The 19,057-nt window shown below is 33.7% G+C and overlaps 1 long non-coding RNA gene across 1 annotated transcript; it reads right to left on the minus strand.

The window, feature by feature from the left end:
- Nucleotides 1-14,162: 14,162 nt before the first annotated feature.
- Nucleotides 14,163-18,554, minus strand: LOC131899884 (uncharacterized). The gene is made up of 3 exons (XR_009376140.1): nucleotides 18,150-18,554; nucleotides 15,785-16,134; nucleotides 14,163-14,265 (listed from the first exon to the last, which is right to left on the minus strand). It is a non-coding gene; the product is annotated as an uncharacterized LOC131899884 (long non-coding RNA).
- Nucleotides 18,555-19,057: the final 503 nt, after the last annotated feature.

A 19,057-nucleotide genomic window follows, 5' to 3' on the forward strand; every position in this document is an offset into this window, starting at 1 on the left:
TTACCTAAAATGAGACAATGGTATTGAATAACAAAAAGTTGAGGAATATTAAGAGAGTATTTCATTAGAGACTAAACATTGGTAATGAGAAAGAAGCAACAGTTCAGACTGATGCCCTGCTTTCACTCCTAGTGGCTAAGAGGAATTATAGAGTCATTGCCTCCCTACCCATGAGTTGCAGAAACGTTTAATCACAGTATTAGTCCTTTAAAGTTACTGAGCTATACATGTTGTGTGTTTGTTTTATTGAGTTCTCGTATGCATTTCAATGTCTGTATTTTTTATTTCATATAAATTATAGATATTCTTCTCATAAAGTTGTTCAGCTTGTTCCATTATTCTCTTAGTATTTGTAGAGACTCTGGGGTAAAGTCACTGCTCTTATTCCTGATAGTGATACCTCATGTGTTCTCTCATATTTCCCTCTCTTTCCCTCAAAAACTCTGATTACACATATTTTTTGTCACTTAAAGTAATCTCCTACCTCACTGTGTCCCTTACATCTTTCTTTCTTCATTCTTCCATTTTTCTTTCATCTCTTTTCTTATTTTCTTCCCTCCCCATTTCCAAGTAATAATAGACATAATTTATTGAATCAGTACAGTGTAATAGGGATTGTTTTAAGTCCAATAATATACAATAACTCATTTAGTGCTTGATCTAGCTTCATTTCTGTTATGATAAAATGTTCTTAGAGAAATAAAGTGAAGAAAGAATAGGTTTAATTTGCTAACAAATATTTTGATACAGTCTATCATTGCAAGAAGTTACAGAGGCAAGAATTTGAAAGAGCTGGTAATAACACATTCACAGTGAAGAGTAAAGAGAATGTATACATCCTTGCTTGTTTCCTCTAAGCTGTTTTCTTCTGTTTTCTAATATTAAGTACCCTCTGCCTAGGGAACGGTACTGTCTACACTGTACTGAGTCTTCCTATATCAATTAACAACAAGACAACCCCACATAGGTATGTCCAAAGAATACAGCTTGATCTAGAATCTAGATAAATCTTGATCTAGGTCTAGACTCGAGATGATTCTTCATTTAGACACTCTTCCCAGGTGATTGTAGGCTGTATCAAATTACAGTCAAATCTAAAGAGCACAGTATTCAAACAGGAGTTTAATTATTGCTATTATTCCTATTTTACAGAGATGAACATTAAGGTAATTTGCTCAACATCATCAAGCTAGAAACATATGAATTGAAATCCAGCTAATGTACCTCCACAGTGCTCTGCTGGCGGATGTCTTTCTGTATAGTGTGAATGTGTTGCTCTGATTAATAAATAAAATGCTGATTGTCCAGTAGCCAGGCAGGAAGTATAGTATAGGTAGGACAAGCAGAGAGGAGAATTTTGGGAAGTGGGAGGTTGAGTCAGGAGACCCTGCCAGCCACTGCCGCCATTAGAAGCAAGATGTAAGGATACCAGTAAGCCACGAGCCACGTGGCAAGGTATAGATATATAGAAATGGGTTAATTTAAGATATAAGAACAGTTAGCAAGAAGCCTGCCATGGCCATACAGTTTGTAAGCAATATAAGTCTCTGTGTGTTTACTTGGGTCTGAGCAGCTGCAGGTCCTAGCGGCATTGGAGAAAACTCCAACTACAGTGCTTTTTTATAGATGGTTGCTATTTTGTGCATTGTTTCAGAATTTCTTTTGCAATATAGCTATTTTGTAAATTATGTATAAATGTTTGCGATCTTTGTCCTATGTGGAATGTAGGTTTTACTTGCCATTAATATGGCCTTTTTTTGGGAAAGATTATAACACCTAAGTTATTCTTACATATTTTATTCTAAGACTTCTAGTATTATTTATTTTTTAAATTTTGTGGAGCCATGTAGCTTTGTCAAAAAATCATGTTGAAACATACTCATAAATGGACATTTCCCCATATTAATATATTTTATCAGTAGTTCACAGCTTCTGATAGTGTCACAGATCTCACTCCTGAAATATTTTTAATAATACTTTCTAAATGTCTTCCTATGGACATCTGCTACAGTTATCTTTTTAATTTATTAATTGTACCTCTCCACTCCTTCCTCACGGGGAAACATTTGCTCCAAGTATTTGAAAAGCAGGTCTTTAAATTGCTTGTCCTTACCTGTTAATTCATACACTCCAAAACCATATACTGAGCCATTTAGTTTGTACCACTCTTCTAAGTACTTTGCAAAATATGAATGTCACAGTCCCTTGCTTTAAAAAGGAGCTCACAGAATCTGGACTGACAGCCAGGGATCCTGGAAGGGACCGACCTAGGCACTCTACATATGTGTGACAATTGTATAGCTTGTTCTACTTGTGTGACTCCTAACAGTGGAAGCAGGGGCTGTCCCTAACACTTTGGATGGTTCTTGGGAACCTATTCCTCATATTGGGTTACATTGTCCAGCCTTAATGCAAGGGGAGGTGCTTAGTCCCACCTCAATTTGATAAGCCATGCTTTGTTGATATGCATCAGAGGCCTGCCCCTTTCTGAACAGAAACAGAGGAAGAGTGGATTCAGGGGCAGGGCATGGGAAGGGAGGTGAGAGGAGAGAATGGAAGGAGAAGTGGGAGGGAAACCAGTCTGGATGTAAAATAAATGAATAAATTTAAGTAAGAAAGGAAAAGAAAAAATATTATTTGCATGCCTATAAATAAATTATCTCTCCAGTCTTAAAAAATAAAGAGTGTACTTTAGTGAGGAAGAAGGTCAATGAGCAAATAATATATAATTATTACTTCAAAATATATACAAGGTAGAGGAATAACCAAAATGTTATAAATAATATATCTTAAGCTGATGGTTGCCATTTTTGTATTTTGTTCATGTTTTATTTTGTAGTATAGATATTTTGTAAATTATGTAATCAGGTTTATGATCCTTGTCCTATGTAGGTTGTTGGTTTTACTTGCCGGTACTATGAACATTTTTTTTGCAGAAAGATTCTAACACCTAAGTTACTCTTATGTATTTTATTCTAATATTCTTAGTTTTATTTATTTTCTAAATTTTATTATCTGCTTAAATATTTGCTATTTTGAATTTTAGTTGACATATAGTATTTGTGCATATTTTTAGTTTAAAATATGTATGCAGAATTCATTGATCAGATTAGAGTAATTAACATTTCCATCTCTGCATATACTTAGACTATGTATAGAATTACCTTTTCTTCTACTTTTCAAATTGTGTTGAAATATAATGTAAGTTATTATAGACTATAGTAATCATATTTTGCTATAAAGTACTACATCTTGGATCAAGAGGAAACAAAATCTAAACAATTTAACATTGAACAACCAAGCCAGAATTAGTAATTAAGACATCTATCAAAGAAAACACAGGACCTGACGCCATTACTATTGAATTCTATAAAAGATTTAAAGAAGAATTAAGTTCAATTCTCAAAGTCTTCCAAAAACTTGGAAAGGACAAACTGCCAAAGTTATTCTGAGATCTCATCACAGTACTAATACCAAAATCACACACACACACACACACACACACACACACACACACACACACACGATGTGTGTGTGGTAGCTGTAAACAAATATGCTTAATGAATATAAATTCAAATATTTTCAACAAACTATAGCAAATCCAATTGCACAAGCAAAAGATTGCACAGCATAAACAAGTGGGATTTGCACTCTGCATATAAGAAATATTGAACATACAAAAAATCATAATATATTTTCAAGAGAGAAGTAAATTTTATGTATTTACAGTGCACAACCTGATGTTTTGCATGTATTTAACTTAAAGACCTCTTGAAAAATCGCCGAAATTTGTGTCACATGTTATCTTTTACCCTCAGAGCAGAAAAGAAACTACTGCAGGTGGATGAGTACCAGGGAGAGACTAGGGGTTGGGGAAAGAGTGGGAGGCATTATGAAGAGTTTGCTTGAAAAATACCATGATGACATCTACATCTAATTCTTTGTAAGAAAACAATATTTTAAGAAAGAATTGAAGAGATGAAAAAATTCCTTCAATTCAATTAAGATAGTGGTTCAATTTTTGAAGTAAATCTACATGATAATCTAGAGAAAATTACATTTTAAAAGTAATACTTTATTTCCCTGAAGAGCATGTTTCTATACATTTATGCAGACATTTTTCATGTTTGTCAGCAATCTTTTATTATTTATTATCTTTTTATAGGTTCTGTATCTTTTTTTTTTTTTTTTTTTTTTTTTTTTTTTTTTTTTTTTTTTTTGGTTTTTCGAGACAGGGTTTCTCTGTGTAGCTTTGCGCCTTTCCTGGGACTCACTTGGTAGCCCAGGCTGGCCTCGAACTCACAGAGATCCACCTGGCTCTGCCTCCCGAGTGCTGGGATTAAAGGCGTGCGCCACCACCGCCCGGCAGGTTCTGTATCTTATGTTTATTCTTACTTTCTATTTCTATGGGACATGACATTTTTTACTGTTTGTGAAAACATTGCCTATGTTTCTTATATAAAAACTCCAGTGATTCGTGTATATTGATCTTTCTATAGAGGTACTTTGTTAAACTCAAATTAGTTCTAATGATTTTTATTCTTATTCTATTATATATTATAGCTAGACTAAAAGACATGAATTGTAATAATTGTCTTCCCAATATTTATATATATATTTACTTATTTGTGCTGTATAATTACATTTGCCAGGAATTCTGGATCATTGTTGACAAATAGATCTAATAGCTGGAATTTTTCTACTTTTCCTGACTTGACTTGGGCAGTCTTCAGTGTTTCATTTGAAAATATACTCTTCTCTTTATTTTGGGTAGTTGACAACTAAATTAAGAACATCTATTTTACAATACCACTTCTTTCTTTTTCTTCCCCCAAGATCCTCATGGTTTTCCAGATGTGTGACATTGGGAAAGTTACACAGCTTCTATGGCTTCCAACTCTTCTAATTGTTTTCTCTCTGAAGTCTGTAGTAAATTTCAGTGTATTGGTGAATATGGAATTAACTGCTTTTAAAATCCCCCCACACACATTATTGAACTATTAGTATTTATTTTCCTCTATTGAATGATTGTTTTAATTTATAATTTTATAGAACATGGATATTATCACTAAAATTTATTAACATATTGATAAACTTAACAAGTGCCTTAGAAATAATTTCTCTTTGCTATAATTCTTCTTAAGTATCTTTATTTCTTTATTATCTTCAAATGTGTATACATTTTATAATGATTTCTAAACGTGAGGCTAAGTGTTTAGTGTTTTGATTTTTCTTATGTTTATAATTTATCAATTATATCTTATATCTCTGTCATATCAATGTATTTGATTTTTATTTTTTTCTTGTATAAAATGAATTTGAAATGAACATAATTCAATTTCTTTTTTTAAATTGATATAGTTAAGATTATACATATTCCTGTAACATCTATTTTATTTCTGTAACTAAGACATTAAGATATAATAGTTTAATTGTCTAATACCTAAATTTTATCTATGACAATTTTGGTTTATCCTAAAAACAGTACATTAAGCTGTAGGCATATTTTGTATTCAAATTGTAATAAAATCTATCTTAAACTTTACGTGTAGAGTATTGTTTAGAATTTATGTATTGGCATCGGATGTATACAAGTTTGCAGATGTCTTCTTTATCAATTTATCCCTTGATATTTTATTGATCTTTAACTATAACCTTTTTTCTTAAAATGTATCTATTCCCCCTTTGAAATATAATTTCCCATTCTATCTGTGTGTGTCTTTTTATATGGGTTTCTTACAGGCAGCATATTGTTTGGTTTTGTTCACGCTGTTTTTTAACTAGATAAATTTGTACATCAAAAGTTATTGAAATGTAGAGATTTGCACATAAATTTTTGTTGATTTTTCTTCTAATTGTTTTGGATTTTCTCTTTGTTTCTTTCTGTAATATTCATTTTCATATTTTGATAATTTACTATATTGGTATTGCTCAATTCTTCTCTACTATTTTGTATATCTACTTGTGGTTTGAATGTGAAATGTCCCATATAGTCTCATGTGCTGGAATACTTTTAGCTCTGTTTGGAAATATTATAGAATCTTTAGGAGGTGGAGCCTTGCTACACAAAGAATATCATCAATTTTGAAGTTTTTTTAAGTTTCATATTGATTAATTGATTGATTGCTCATGTGTACGTGTGTACGTGTGTGCGTGTGTGTGTGTGTGTGTGTGTGTGTGTGTGTGTGTGTATACCATGAAGAATTTAGGAAGGTCAGAGGAGAAACTTGAAATCTGTCCTCTCCTTACACCACCTGGGTCCTCGGGACTGACTGCATATTGAAAGTCTAGGTGGCGGGTGCCTTCACTCACTGAAACATCTTGCCAGTCTGCTTGGAGGATTTTTAAAGTGGCCCTGTCTTTTGTTCTCTCTTTGCTCTCTGAATGTGTATGCACCATTACAGGCCAGTTTCATGCTCCTGCAGCTATACTTTTCCTGTCATAATTAATTGCACTTTTTTTCTTGACTCTGAAAGTCAAAATAAACCTTTCTCCCCTTATCTTGATTTTGTTATGGTATCTTTTCACATCAACAGAAACAAAAGCATGATTTTATTGTTCTAATAGAATTTATACTCTGACATGCTGTCATCGTGGTAGTCACTTTTTACAGTCTGTTCTTCATTTATGACTGTGAACTCCACTATGCAAATAATTGATTTGGTGGTCATGAATGTTATTGGCTTTTGTTTATCATGAAATGATTTTATTTCTCCTTTTCCCCTTAACTATACCCTTGCTGAGTACAATAATCTTGTTTGGCAGTTATTTTCTTTCAGGACCTGAAATTTTTTGGTCAATACTCTACTAGCTATAGATTTTCTTTTGAGAAATCTGCTGTTAATCTAATATGATTTTCTTCAAACAAATTTTGTGCTTTCCTTTTGAATATTTTATAATTCCTTCTTTATCTTGTACTTGTAACAGTTTGATTATAATATGCTGTGAAGAAGGTTTTTTTTTTCTGGCCATGTTTATTTCATTGATGCTCATATGTTTCCCAAGATTAGGTTACTTATCTGCTATAATTTTAGTGAATTGGTCCTCTATGTTTTAAATCTCATTTAGTTACTTACCAATGGGCCAACTATATAGATATTTGATCACTTTATGCTTTCTAGAAGATCTAAGACTGGGGACATTGAGAGTATGGTAAAAATAGAGACTAGAAAAGCATAGTTTAAATGAAGCAACAGGCTACCAGAAAGTCCTTCCTGATTTGTTATTCTTTGGTTAGCCCTTTCACCACTTTATTTAGACCTTCATTATTACTAAGCCAACATGCCCACGGGCCATCATTTGTAAAGGATAGCTATATTGAAAACAGAAGTTTGGTTGATAGTTTTACATTTTTACACATAATTTTTCCAGTCGTTGTTGATTTCTGCTGAGAATTCTTGAATATATTCAAATCAAATTGTATTCATGGACCTTGAATGTATTGTTGGTTTCATCTTTAAATACATGTTTTATTTTATTTTACAAGTATTAAGCATTTTGTCTGAATGTATGTCTATGCACCTTGTGTGTACCTGGTGATCTTGGAGGTTGGAAGAGGGCATTGGATCCTCTGGAACTGGAGTTACAGATGGTTGTGAGCCATCATGTTTGTGCTGGGAATCATGCCACTGTCCTGGTTACTTTTTGCTGATCTATGCATATCTGTCTGCAAGACCTGAGATATGAGGACCTGAAAAAATGGGCAGAGTACATTCTAGTGTTGTAGACAACCTTACTTCAGTTTCATTGTACTTTTATACATAAACATAACAAAGAAACCAATGATCCAAGGAAGATTGTTTGAGTTCAGAAAAACATGATCAGAAAATAAATAAAGGCCAGTAAGCACATACTAAATATTAACCGAGCAGCCCTTTCCAGAACTTTCTCAGGACCAACCGATTTAAACACAGTTTCCTGGCATGTCCTACAGATCATATCTGGGAAACCACAAAATGCAGAAGGCCATATCCAGATTCCGGGAAGAGAGCACTCAGCATATCCTTTCACCAGATTGGATTCTATAGCTAAGTTCTGACATCCAACAAGAATCAACAAGTCTTATAAATTCAATGTAAGTGTTTGTCACAGGAGGCACAAAATCACATCCAGGAACAATCCAGTGAACAAAATGTACCCGAGGTGAAAGGTCCTTTTGTCTTTGAGCCTCTCTCACAGTTCCCCAAGGTGTTGTTCACCATGAATCATTCTTTTGACCATGGTCCAGCACTGTCCTCTGGAAGAGCATCCAGTACTGTTAGCTGTTGAGCCATCTCTCTAGCCCCTCTACTATCAGTTTCTAAAGCTGTCTTATCGTATTTCATTTTATTCACTTTCTAAAATATGGCATTCCAATCAAAGCCTTGGTAATATAATCTTCACTTTCCATTGCGTCCCTATTACAAAGAGAATATATTTTCAACAACATGATGTAAATAACTAAATTTCCATAAAAATAATACTCCTGGATAGTTTCTATGCCACAGATATAACATATCTGGCTTCTTTATAGACACTGGTAAGCTTATTCTCCAGTTCACATGCAGGTAAAGTAGTGAAAGAATAATGTAATATTTAAAGTAATATATAGTGTGACACTTGTCTCAGAATAACTATATAGGTTAATGTAATAGAACTGAAAGTCCAGAAGTCAGCTGATATAGTCCTGGTCAATTGATTTTCAACAAAAGAAGTCAGCTGTTTGTCTTATTGAGATTCCTTTGTAAGTACTAAGCCAATTTTCTCTTTATTGTTTTAAAGAATCCTCTCTTTGTCTTTCTGTTTTGCTCTGATGTATCTGCTTGTAGATCTATATTTATTTGTCCTTCTTGCCATTTGTTTAGAGCTTTGGATATTATGAAGGTTAATCATTACTGTCAGTACAGCAGGATTTAGAATAATCTAGAAACTCTATGTATGATATGTATGATACATATAATTGTGTTGTGTAGTTACTGATTGTTATTTTAGTTACTCAGTCATTCTCATCCTCTCTCATTATTCAGCTACAGGATAAACTGTTGTACAAACTAGACCAATCAAAATTTTAGCTCCTTTGAATAGATAGGTTCTGAGGGCAGTGCTTGAGGATTTTGCTATTGTTATTCATCTGATCCCAAGAGACATCTCTTCACTGTCTTTTCCTCTCCTGCCAACTAGGTGGACCTACATACTAGCTTTCATGTCGAATCTCATTTTGATTACCCAATAGCTTATATATTTAATGAGCATAAATTGAGGTAGATAAAAATTGTGGTTCTTCTCACACTCCCTTTACTACCTGGAAACCACAACTCCAAGAAATAAAATTTATGATCGAGACTCCAGCACTCTCAGTGTGCTTTGCTCAAAGTCCAGCCTATGTGCCATGAGTGAAGGCTGCTTGAAAGATGAGAGTCTCACAACTGTTCTTTGTAGCTAGAGTTTTCCTGCCTGGCCCACAGTCAGGACAAATCTCTATCACCTGCCAGTCCCACAGCCTCAGACCCAACCAAGTAAACAAACAGACTTATATTGGTTACAAACTGTATGGCCGTGGCAGGCTTCTTGCTAACTGTTCTTACAGTTTAAATTAATTCATTCCCATAAATCTATCCCTTGCCACATGGCTCGTGGCTTACCAGGATCTTCACATGCAGCTTGTCATGGTGGCGGCTGGCAGTGTCTCTCTGACTCAGCCTTCCACTTCCCAGCTTTATTCTCCTCCTTGCCCTGCCTACACTTCCTGCCTAGCCAATGGCCAATCAGTGTTTTATTGATTAATCAGCAACACATTTGCCATACATCCCACAGCAGTTCTTGCTTAGAGATGAGCTTTACTGATGAGGAATTGAGAGTGTGGTAAAATGTGGTGGTGCTGTTATCCTCTCCAGAAGATATGATGCCAGATGGAAACTGGTGAGAGAATAGCTTTAGTTCTTGCATAAAGCATTTTGACAATCAATTCCCTGTCATGTTGAGTTGGAACACAGAAGAGAGAACAGTGAGATAGATGAGAAATAGTCTCCTCTTCATTTTCACTTCAGGTCATTTCAGCTACTTATGACTAATAGCAATCTAAAAACAATAACTAGGAAGCTCCATAAGTAAATTATTTATGATTTAAGTTGCACACTGCTTGAAGCGGTATGACATCTCATGCCATCCCACTCTATGATTGAATATGAATCATCTCTTGGTCCAAAATATTGACACTGTATACACTACCCAATTGCTAGCTACTTAGTAGTCATTTAAGCTGTCATATCAACTGTCTCATATTATCATGGACTTGTGTTGAACTGACATCTATGTTATTTAACAGTGACCCACAAAGCACAAGAGTAATGATACAGAGGAAGCTCTATATATATGATCTGAAATGACAGTTTAACCATGTGATGATATTACAAACCATAAAGATTACACATGGAAGACTCAGTACTAACTGAAGTTTCAGGAATCTACTGGGAGTCTTGGAACATATGCCCTGCAAATAAAGGGCCTACTCTAGTGGTCTAGGTTCAAATTGACTTTTTTCATTTTCTGTACACTAAAGCAGCATTTCCAGAAGCTTACAATAGTTTGCTCTCACTCTTGAATGGTTTTCAATAGTTTTAGTGAAGTTAATCTCTTCTTTGTGTTATCAATGAGGAATATTTCATAGCTGAGTATTAGGTCCTCTTCACAAAAAGAATTGTCTAATATTTCTGAAGCTCAGTCCAAAACCGTAAAATGAGAAGATTCATATAAATTAAGTCTTTATTTCACTTAAAATTTATGTAGCATTCCATTTGAATACTGCAGTGTACAAGGTGAAACATCTGAGCTTAAGTCACAAATTCAATGAAGGAAAAATTGCAGAAATAATTTTGGTTGATGTCAACACAATACAGAATGACTAGCAATTTTGAATTGCCTATTGATTCTTCCAACCAACTTCTTTTATCACAGGAGGTATATTCAGATACATATAGTCCCATGGTTGCTCAAGTGAAGAAAGAAAGCACAAGCTCTTTGGGGGCATTTCATGGTGAACTTCATTTGTAGTAAGTGAATAGTGCAGCATTTCACATTCTATAACATATTGATTCTTTTCTCGAGCTTTAGCAATCAGCAATATTGTTTTCCTTAAATCTAGTTTAAATTAATTTTATTCTCTAAGTTTTTTGCTTAAAATATCCTCTTCCTGTTGTTATCAAAAGGATGGGAAGCATGTTTAGCAAGAGAGGTTAATGAGGGCAAAATTTACCCTACTGATTAAAACATGTGCCTAAGATTGGATAGCAGTGTTCCCTAAAATAATTCACTGTGTAAAATTGAGTCACATGATAGCACTGTAAAGAAAAAATATGTTTAAATATTATTATATTTGGAATATAAGAGCATTAGCTATCTATAATTGGCATTAGTTCCACAACAATGATAACCTTGAAAATAGATAATTTTACTTATCATGAAACAATAAAATTATGAAATGCTATAAAATATTTTATCTGGTATTGTTAGATACTAATAACAGTGTATCTCATTGAATATGTTTCTATTGGAGCTAGACTTATTTGTAGGCTATTTGAATATGTTTTGTAATTTACATTTATTAAAAAATAAGTAATTTGAAAATTTTTTCCTAAGGAGGACTTTCAGCTTTTTCTCTTACATATGAAGAACTTGAAAGTCATTACTTTTCTCCATATAATAAGGAAAGCAAGAGAGACACTATTCTATTGTTCACACTGTAGGGCTTAAATATCAAAATTTGAAGAGAGAGCTGATACTAGTGTCAGAGCCAAGATCTGTTCACGTCAAAAGTTTTCTACAACCATATGAAACACTCCATCCATTAATACAATACATACTGTTCCCAAACTGCCGTATAATGTTCTCCAAGATAAATCCATTTGAGATCATAGAATATATATTAACAAACATAAAAAGATGAAGGGAAATTATTTTATATCCAACTACAATGGAATCAAACTAGAAAGCAGAAATATAGCTAACAGAAATATAGCTGAAAATATTCAAATATTTGGAAGCCAAACAACATACTTCTGTACTACACATAAATCAAAAAGGAAGTCTCAAGACATATTACTAAAAATTTAAGTAAAAACAGTGATGTAATATAATTTGAAGGCTTCAGAAAAGTCAGTATTATCAGGAGAACATTGCATAAAATATGTATGTCTTAGAAAAACTATCGAAAATAAATTATCTTAACTTTTACCTTAGAAATGTAAAGAAATTGTATCTAAATTAATTTAAATTTAAACCTAATTCAATAATAATAATAATAATAATAATACAATAGTAACAGTAATAGAAACAAAAATCAAAGATCTTGTAGATTGGAAATGTATAGAGACAATCATTGAACCACTCAATTCTTTAAAGATCAATAAAATTAATGAACCTCTAGCCAGGCTAACCAAGAGAAAAAAATACAGAAGACTTGATTATCAGTAACATAATCACAATCTTAAAGACATGATATATATATGTATATATATGTATATATATATACACATATATATACTGGGTAATATCATAAATGTGACATATATTCATACATAGATTACTTAAATAAAATAAATCACTTACTCAAAGACATAAACTAAAATTCATGTAAAAATGTTGAAAAAGGTCTTCATCTATTTTTTAAATAAATTAAATTAATCATTATCTAAAAATTAATAACCAAGTTTGTATTTCTACAGTGATGAATTTTATAAAATAGGTAATGCAGAAATTACAGCTCAAATTTAGTTCACAATATAGAAGCAAAAGGAATATTTTTGAACTCAAACTATAAAATTATCATTATCCTTACATCAAACACAAATAAACACATTACAGGAAGTGGAGAATGCAGAGCAATGCTTTCCATCCATGGAGAAAAAATAATCCTCAAAAAATATGAGCAAATGTAATTTAACTATGTATGAAAATAACTTTATACTCTGATGATATGGGGTTTACACATGTAGCAGAGTTGAATTTCATGTTTGATATTTACCTGGTGAAATCATTTAGCCCCATCCCTTCAGAAGCATGTGAGTCTTCATCTTCATGACAAAACCAAGTTCCTTTTGTTCTATTCTTCAAAAAAAGGGGAACCTGGAGTATTTGATGTTAACTCACAAGTTACTTTTCTAGTGCTCTCTTATCCTGTCTCTACCTTACGTGAAAATGATTTTGAAATTATCAGTGACCTTTTTCACTTCATTTCTGCTTATTTTTGATCATTGTCTATGAAATCAACTTCTTCTGCTCAGATTATGTTTTAAATAAAAATTTATACTCTATTTTATGGAATAGTTTATTGACTCTAGAGTTGCAAGATAAATTCAAATATTTCAAAAAGATAGTTTCCTTTTCATTTTCCGTGTAACTTACATATGGATAGACTAATCAAAAAAGTAAAGTGTTTCTTTCTTTGGGGCCAGTAGAAAGGTCAAACCATGCCTTTCTGTCTCCATTCATTGCTGGCTTAAAACATGTTAACATGAATCTTTTAATTTTGTTCTTCAGTGATGTATTGGCCATTCTTTTTCTGTACACATTATTATCAGTTTGTCAATAGCCATGAAATAGCTTCCTGAGATGCCTATTAAGATAGGACTGAATCTATAAAATTTTGAGCAATGATATATACAAATATTGAATCATTAAGATATGAACACAGAATACTTTCCTTTTTCTGTAAGCCATGATTCATGATCCTTTCTATAAATGCCTCATGATGCTCTCTACAGATATCTTTCTTGTTTAATTAAAAATATAATTTTCATAATCTGGTATGTGTATGGAATACGAGTTGTAGTCACAATGTCTGAAGTAACTTTGGTCTATAGTCTATTATTACCTGCAAGATAATCACAAAACACAAACCAGTCTCAACTTTCAGACATCAATCAGTCAATGCAATCTGCCTTATGGACAGACTAAAGAAAAATTTATTTCATAATAACAACTTATACAGAAATTTATTTTGGAAAATTTAACATCCAATTATGATTAAAATCTCTTAGCAAACTAGAAAATGAATGAGGAACATCTATAAAAATAAACACAAAACATTATAAGGGTGAGAAACTGCATATTTTATTGTAGGCATGGAAACATGGCAAAAGTATTTCTCTAACTAGTGTTAATTAAGAACAAAATTATGTTTAATATTTACCTGGTGAAATCATTTAGCCCCATCCCTTCAGAAGCATGTGAGTCTTCATCTTCATGACAAAACCAAGTTCCTTTTGTTCTATTCTTCAAAAAAAGAGGAACCTGGAGAATTTGAAAATGGAAGTCTTAGTTAGCAAAGTATGATATGAAAAGAAGAAAAAATGTATAAGGACTTGGAATTAAGAAATACAGCTAGTCATAGATGATGTGTATAAACAATCATCTACAACAGTTACTTGAGCTTAAGAGGCATGAGTAAAATTTTAAGGTTAATTCCAAGATTCATTTTCATTCTACATTCTAGTAATAAAGAATTGGAATCTAACTTTAAGAAAATATGTTTATAATTGTAGTCCATGTCACAATAAAATACAAAGAAATTAAACACTATGTCTATAGGATTTATACTGAAAATGATAAGACATTTCTGCATTCTTTCAAAATCTAACTATGTAGGAAGGTATTCTGTGTTTATATCTTAATGATTCAATATTTGTATATATCAATTGCTCCAAATTTTATAGATTCAGTCCTATCTTAATAGGCATCCCGGGAAGCTATTTTATGCCTATTGACAAACTGATAATAATGTGTTCAGAAAAAGAATGGCCAATACATCACTGAAGAACAAAGTTAAAGGATTCATGTTAACATGTTTTAAGACTTATTAGAAGACTACATTAAGCAAGGTGTAATGATATTGGTAAGGGAATAATCACATAGATCAATGTAACAGGATAGATAGCCCATGAAAGGAGCATACATAAAGACAGCTAATCTGACAAAAAAACAAAAGTAACTATATGAAAAGATGACAGCCTTTTCAAGACATTTTGCTAAAACAAGTTGGCATCTATATGCAAACAAATGTGCATAGACAAATACCTCATAAATTTCCCCCAAATTAGTTTAGAATTTATCATAAAGTTAGCTATAAAAAAACTACATAATTTTTGAGGGAAACATAGGTTAAAATCTACAGTTGTTCCTACATTTTAAAAGTCAACACAAATATCACAATCCAGGAACAAAAGGTTGAATGTTATTACAGTTAAGATCTGCTGTTAAAGGCAGTGCCAGTGAAGGAAATATTAATCTAACATTGATCTGATAAAGGATTTATATACAAAATATGCAAAAAAATTCATAGCGGTAAGAAATCAACCGACTCAATTAGAAATTGGGCAAGAGTGGAGCCTTACATGGTTCCGAGGTGGGACAGAAAGACAAAGAAAATTACAGGGACATAGGAAGCAAGAAGAGCCTCTGACTCAGTCATCTGATTGAAGCCAGCTGAGAGGCAAGAATTCCAGCACAATTAACCTTTGTTATGAAGGCTGTAGATGCAGAGACGATATTCCTTTAGCTACTAATAGAAATTGTCAGTCATATACATTAAACTTACATACATTTTCTTTTAAGATATTAATGACCTAGGCTTAAGGACTGCTTATATATGACCTCAAGTACAATGTCCATTCCTCCTGTAGACAGTCTCCTGTATCATGTGATCTGCACATTTGCTTCATCAGCTGAAATACTGTTAGGTATTCCTTAAGAACCACCCTGTGATATCATTGGATTTCTCAGACACCATTTGAACATAATAGTTCAAACTCACCAAAATCCTATATATTGCTGTCATAAAGAAAGTGAAACATCCTTCTGTTTTAGCCCTCATGCTTAAGTGTATATTAATATACTTTCGTTAAATCCCAATTCTGCTTCATACTGGATAGTCCTGAAATTCATTCTATGTCAAAGGCATGGATTCCATTTGGAGCTGAGTTGATGTCACTAAAAGATTAGAGAAAGTCCGCAGGCCGTTATGGACAACAGAGTTGAATTGTGTGTCCTGTCTCTGTCTTCTCTACTGTAGAGAGATCCACATGCTGATAACCCCAGCACTCTGAAGGCTGAGGCAGGGGCATCTTGTGCTTCAGAGAGCCTGTAGTACATGGGATAACCTGTCTAGAAACAAACCAAAACAAAACTGAAATGAGAGAGATAAAAATATTAAAAAGATACTCAATATTGTTAATCATTAAGGAATTGGAGATTAAAACATTAACAAGCTATTACATAGTTGTCAGAATTATAAAAATCCAAAACACAACAAAATCAACTAATGGCAAGGTTTGGTGACAACAGGAATTATTCTTTACTGGTAGTGAGCAGGTACAGCTAATTGAGAAAGCAGTATGATGGTCGTTTCCAGAACTATGTATAAAGCTTACTACTTACCCAGGAGTCAGGTTCCTTGGTATTTATCAAGTTTGTTTCAGAATTTAAGTTCATAAAAATATGCATACCAATGTGTCCAGTAATTTTGCCTGCAATCATCCAAACTTATACCCAAGAAAGCTTTCAACGGCTAAGTGAACAGCAAACTGCTTCATCAATACACTTTTTTTTTTCAACAATACAAAGCAATGATTTACCAAGCCCCAATTAAATACAGGTGAATCTTATATGTATTTTGCTAAGAGAAAGAAACTAGTCTAAAAAGGCTACATACTGTTTGATGGCAATTTTACGACCTTCTAGAAAAGACAAAACTATAGGATGGTAAACAAATCTCTGGTTACTCATGATTTGGAGGTGAAAATTGATTAGGTGACTCACAAGGGGATTTCTAAGGCAGGGAAACTATTTTGTTTAGTACTTCAAGAGTGAATACAAGATTTTAAGTATCTATCAAAACCAATAGAACTTTACAGCACACAGCATAATGTTAATGTATTCATTCAAGGATTGAATGATGAATGTGCATCACAAACTTATTTAAAATTCCACTTAAGGGAGTTTAAGAAACAAACTGCTGAACTAAGTAAATTTGGAAGTGTATAGAATCTGTAAGACTAAGAGCAAAGAAACTCTACATAAGAAAGCCTAGTTAATAAGCCAGTTTCCCACCACAGTATGGATAATCAATTCTGATACTACAATGCACATGTAGTAGAATTGAATAATTAAATAAATAGGTGACGGTGAACAGGATTCAGGTTTTCAGTGTTAGAGTAGAAATTTGCAGAAAAGCAAGAGATAGCTCTAAAATATTCCAAGTGGCAGTGAAGTATAGTTAAAGAATGCACTTTATTAACATGGGTGGATATATCTACAAATATTTAAAGATACATATATGATTTGTAATTTAGTTAATATATACACACTTGAGTTTCCTTTTTTTGAAAGACCTATAAATAACAACACTACAATATGAATAGATATATACAAATTTTTATTTTTTGTTTTGTAAATGGGGAGAAAGAAGGGGAAAAGAAAGAGGAGAGAGAACAGAAGATGATGAAAGATGAGGAAGAGAGGAAGGGAAGGAGAGAAAAAGAAAAAAAGAAATAAGAGAATGAAAAAGATGGCAATTATGTCAAAAGGTTATATAAAATAACTGAAATAATTCATAATAAGTTGAGGTCAAAGATTCTGCAACAAAATGAAATAAATACTTTTTTATTCTGCATCATCATATAAAGTAAAAGTCCATATGAATGAAAATACACTATATTAATAAATCATTAAAGAAATAAATACATAATGAGAAGAAGCAAATCTACAGTGAAGAATTTCAAATGGTTTTTTAACTATTCTGTCTTTAAGGACTAAAATATGGCTTATGACAGTGACTGACTTACACAATACACCATGGAAGAGGACAAAAAACCAGGTAACCTTCCAGTGGCAAAATCTGAGAAGATGTAACATCAGGTGATGAACTGGGCATCATCAGTGATAGGACACTATGGTTCTTTGTTTGTTTGTTTATTCTTTGTGTCTTTCACATCATGAATCTCCATCTTCTTCATTTCCCCATCCCTTTGTATCCACCTTCTGCCCTTGCAACCTTCCCGCAAAATAAAATTTAAGAGAAGAAAGAGAAGAGAATGAAAAAAATCAATCTCACCATGGAAGCTGTAGTGTGACATAGTGAGTCATGCAGTAAACCCTTTTAACCATGCATCTTTACTTACAAGTGTTCATTGCAGAGAGTCGTTCGTCTAGTTCGAAGCCTCTGGTTTCTGCTACACTATCAATGCTGGGCCCTCACTGGAGTTCCTCTTGGTTATCTTGCTGTTACCCTGTATTGTGAAAATTCTAGAGCTTTGGATCTGCAGCATGGGTCCCTTCACATGTTCCAGCACATCACAGATGGGGTAGACGTTGGGGCGGGCCAACACAACTCTGGTTCTGGGCCTGGGTGGTTGCAGGGTTGGTCAGCCTGCCAGCTCTCCCTTGTCCTCACCACCAGGGTGAGCTCTCCTGAATTGTCCTGGAGAGTTGACCCCTTGCAGCAATGAGCAAGAGGCTGGACCAGTTCTCCTGTTTTTGTGTCCTCAGTGTCAGACCTCCTTCACCCACACCTTACAGGTCAGCTCTACTGTGTTGTTCAGGTGCGGTGTAGGGGCTACTGTCCAGAGTGTTGTAGCTGATGAGGTCACAGGCCCACTTCTCCTGTGCTTATGACCTCAGGGCCAGCTCTCTCACTTGCCCTAGGTGTGGACGGATGTGGGAAACACATCTCTCCCCTGCTAATGTCACCACATGACAGATGAGTAATGGTGACAGCTCTCTCATGCTCACAACTTATGGGCTGGGTCATCCACACCTCAGACAACAGGATGGGCTCTATTGTGCTGCCCAGGTGAGGTACAGGGTCTGCCCTCCCAAATGTTTATGCTGGCTAGTTTTATGTCAACTTGATACAAGCTAAGGTCATTAGAGAGGAGGGAGACTCAATTTAGAAAATGCTTGTGTAAAATTTGCTTTCAGGCAAGCCTGTAGGGCACTTTCTTAATTAGTGATTGATGTGAGAGAGCCCAGCCCATTGTGGATGAGGCCATCCCTGGGCTGGTGGTCCTGGGTTCTATAAGAAAGCAGA

The sequence above is a fragment of the Peromyscus eremicus genome, chromosome X (genome assembly GCF_949786415.1).
Source record: "Peromyscus eremicus chromosome X, PerEre_H2_v1, whole genome shotgun sequence".
Classification (NCBI taxonomy): Eukaryota; Metazoa; Chordata; class Mammalia; order Rodentia; family Cricetidae; genus Peromyscus; species Peromyscus eremicus.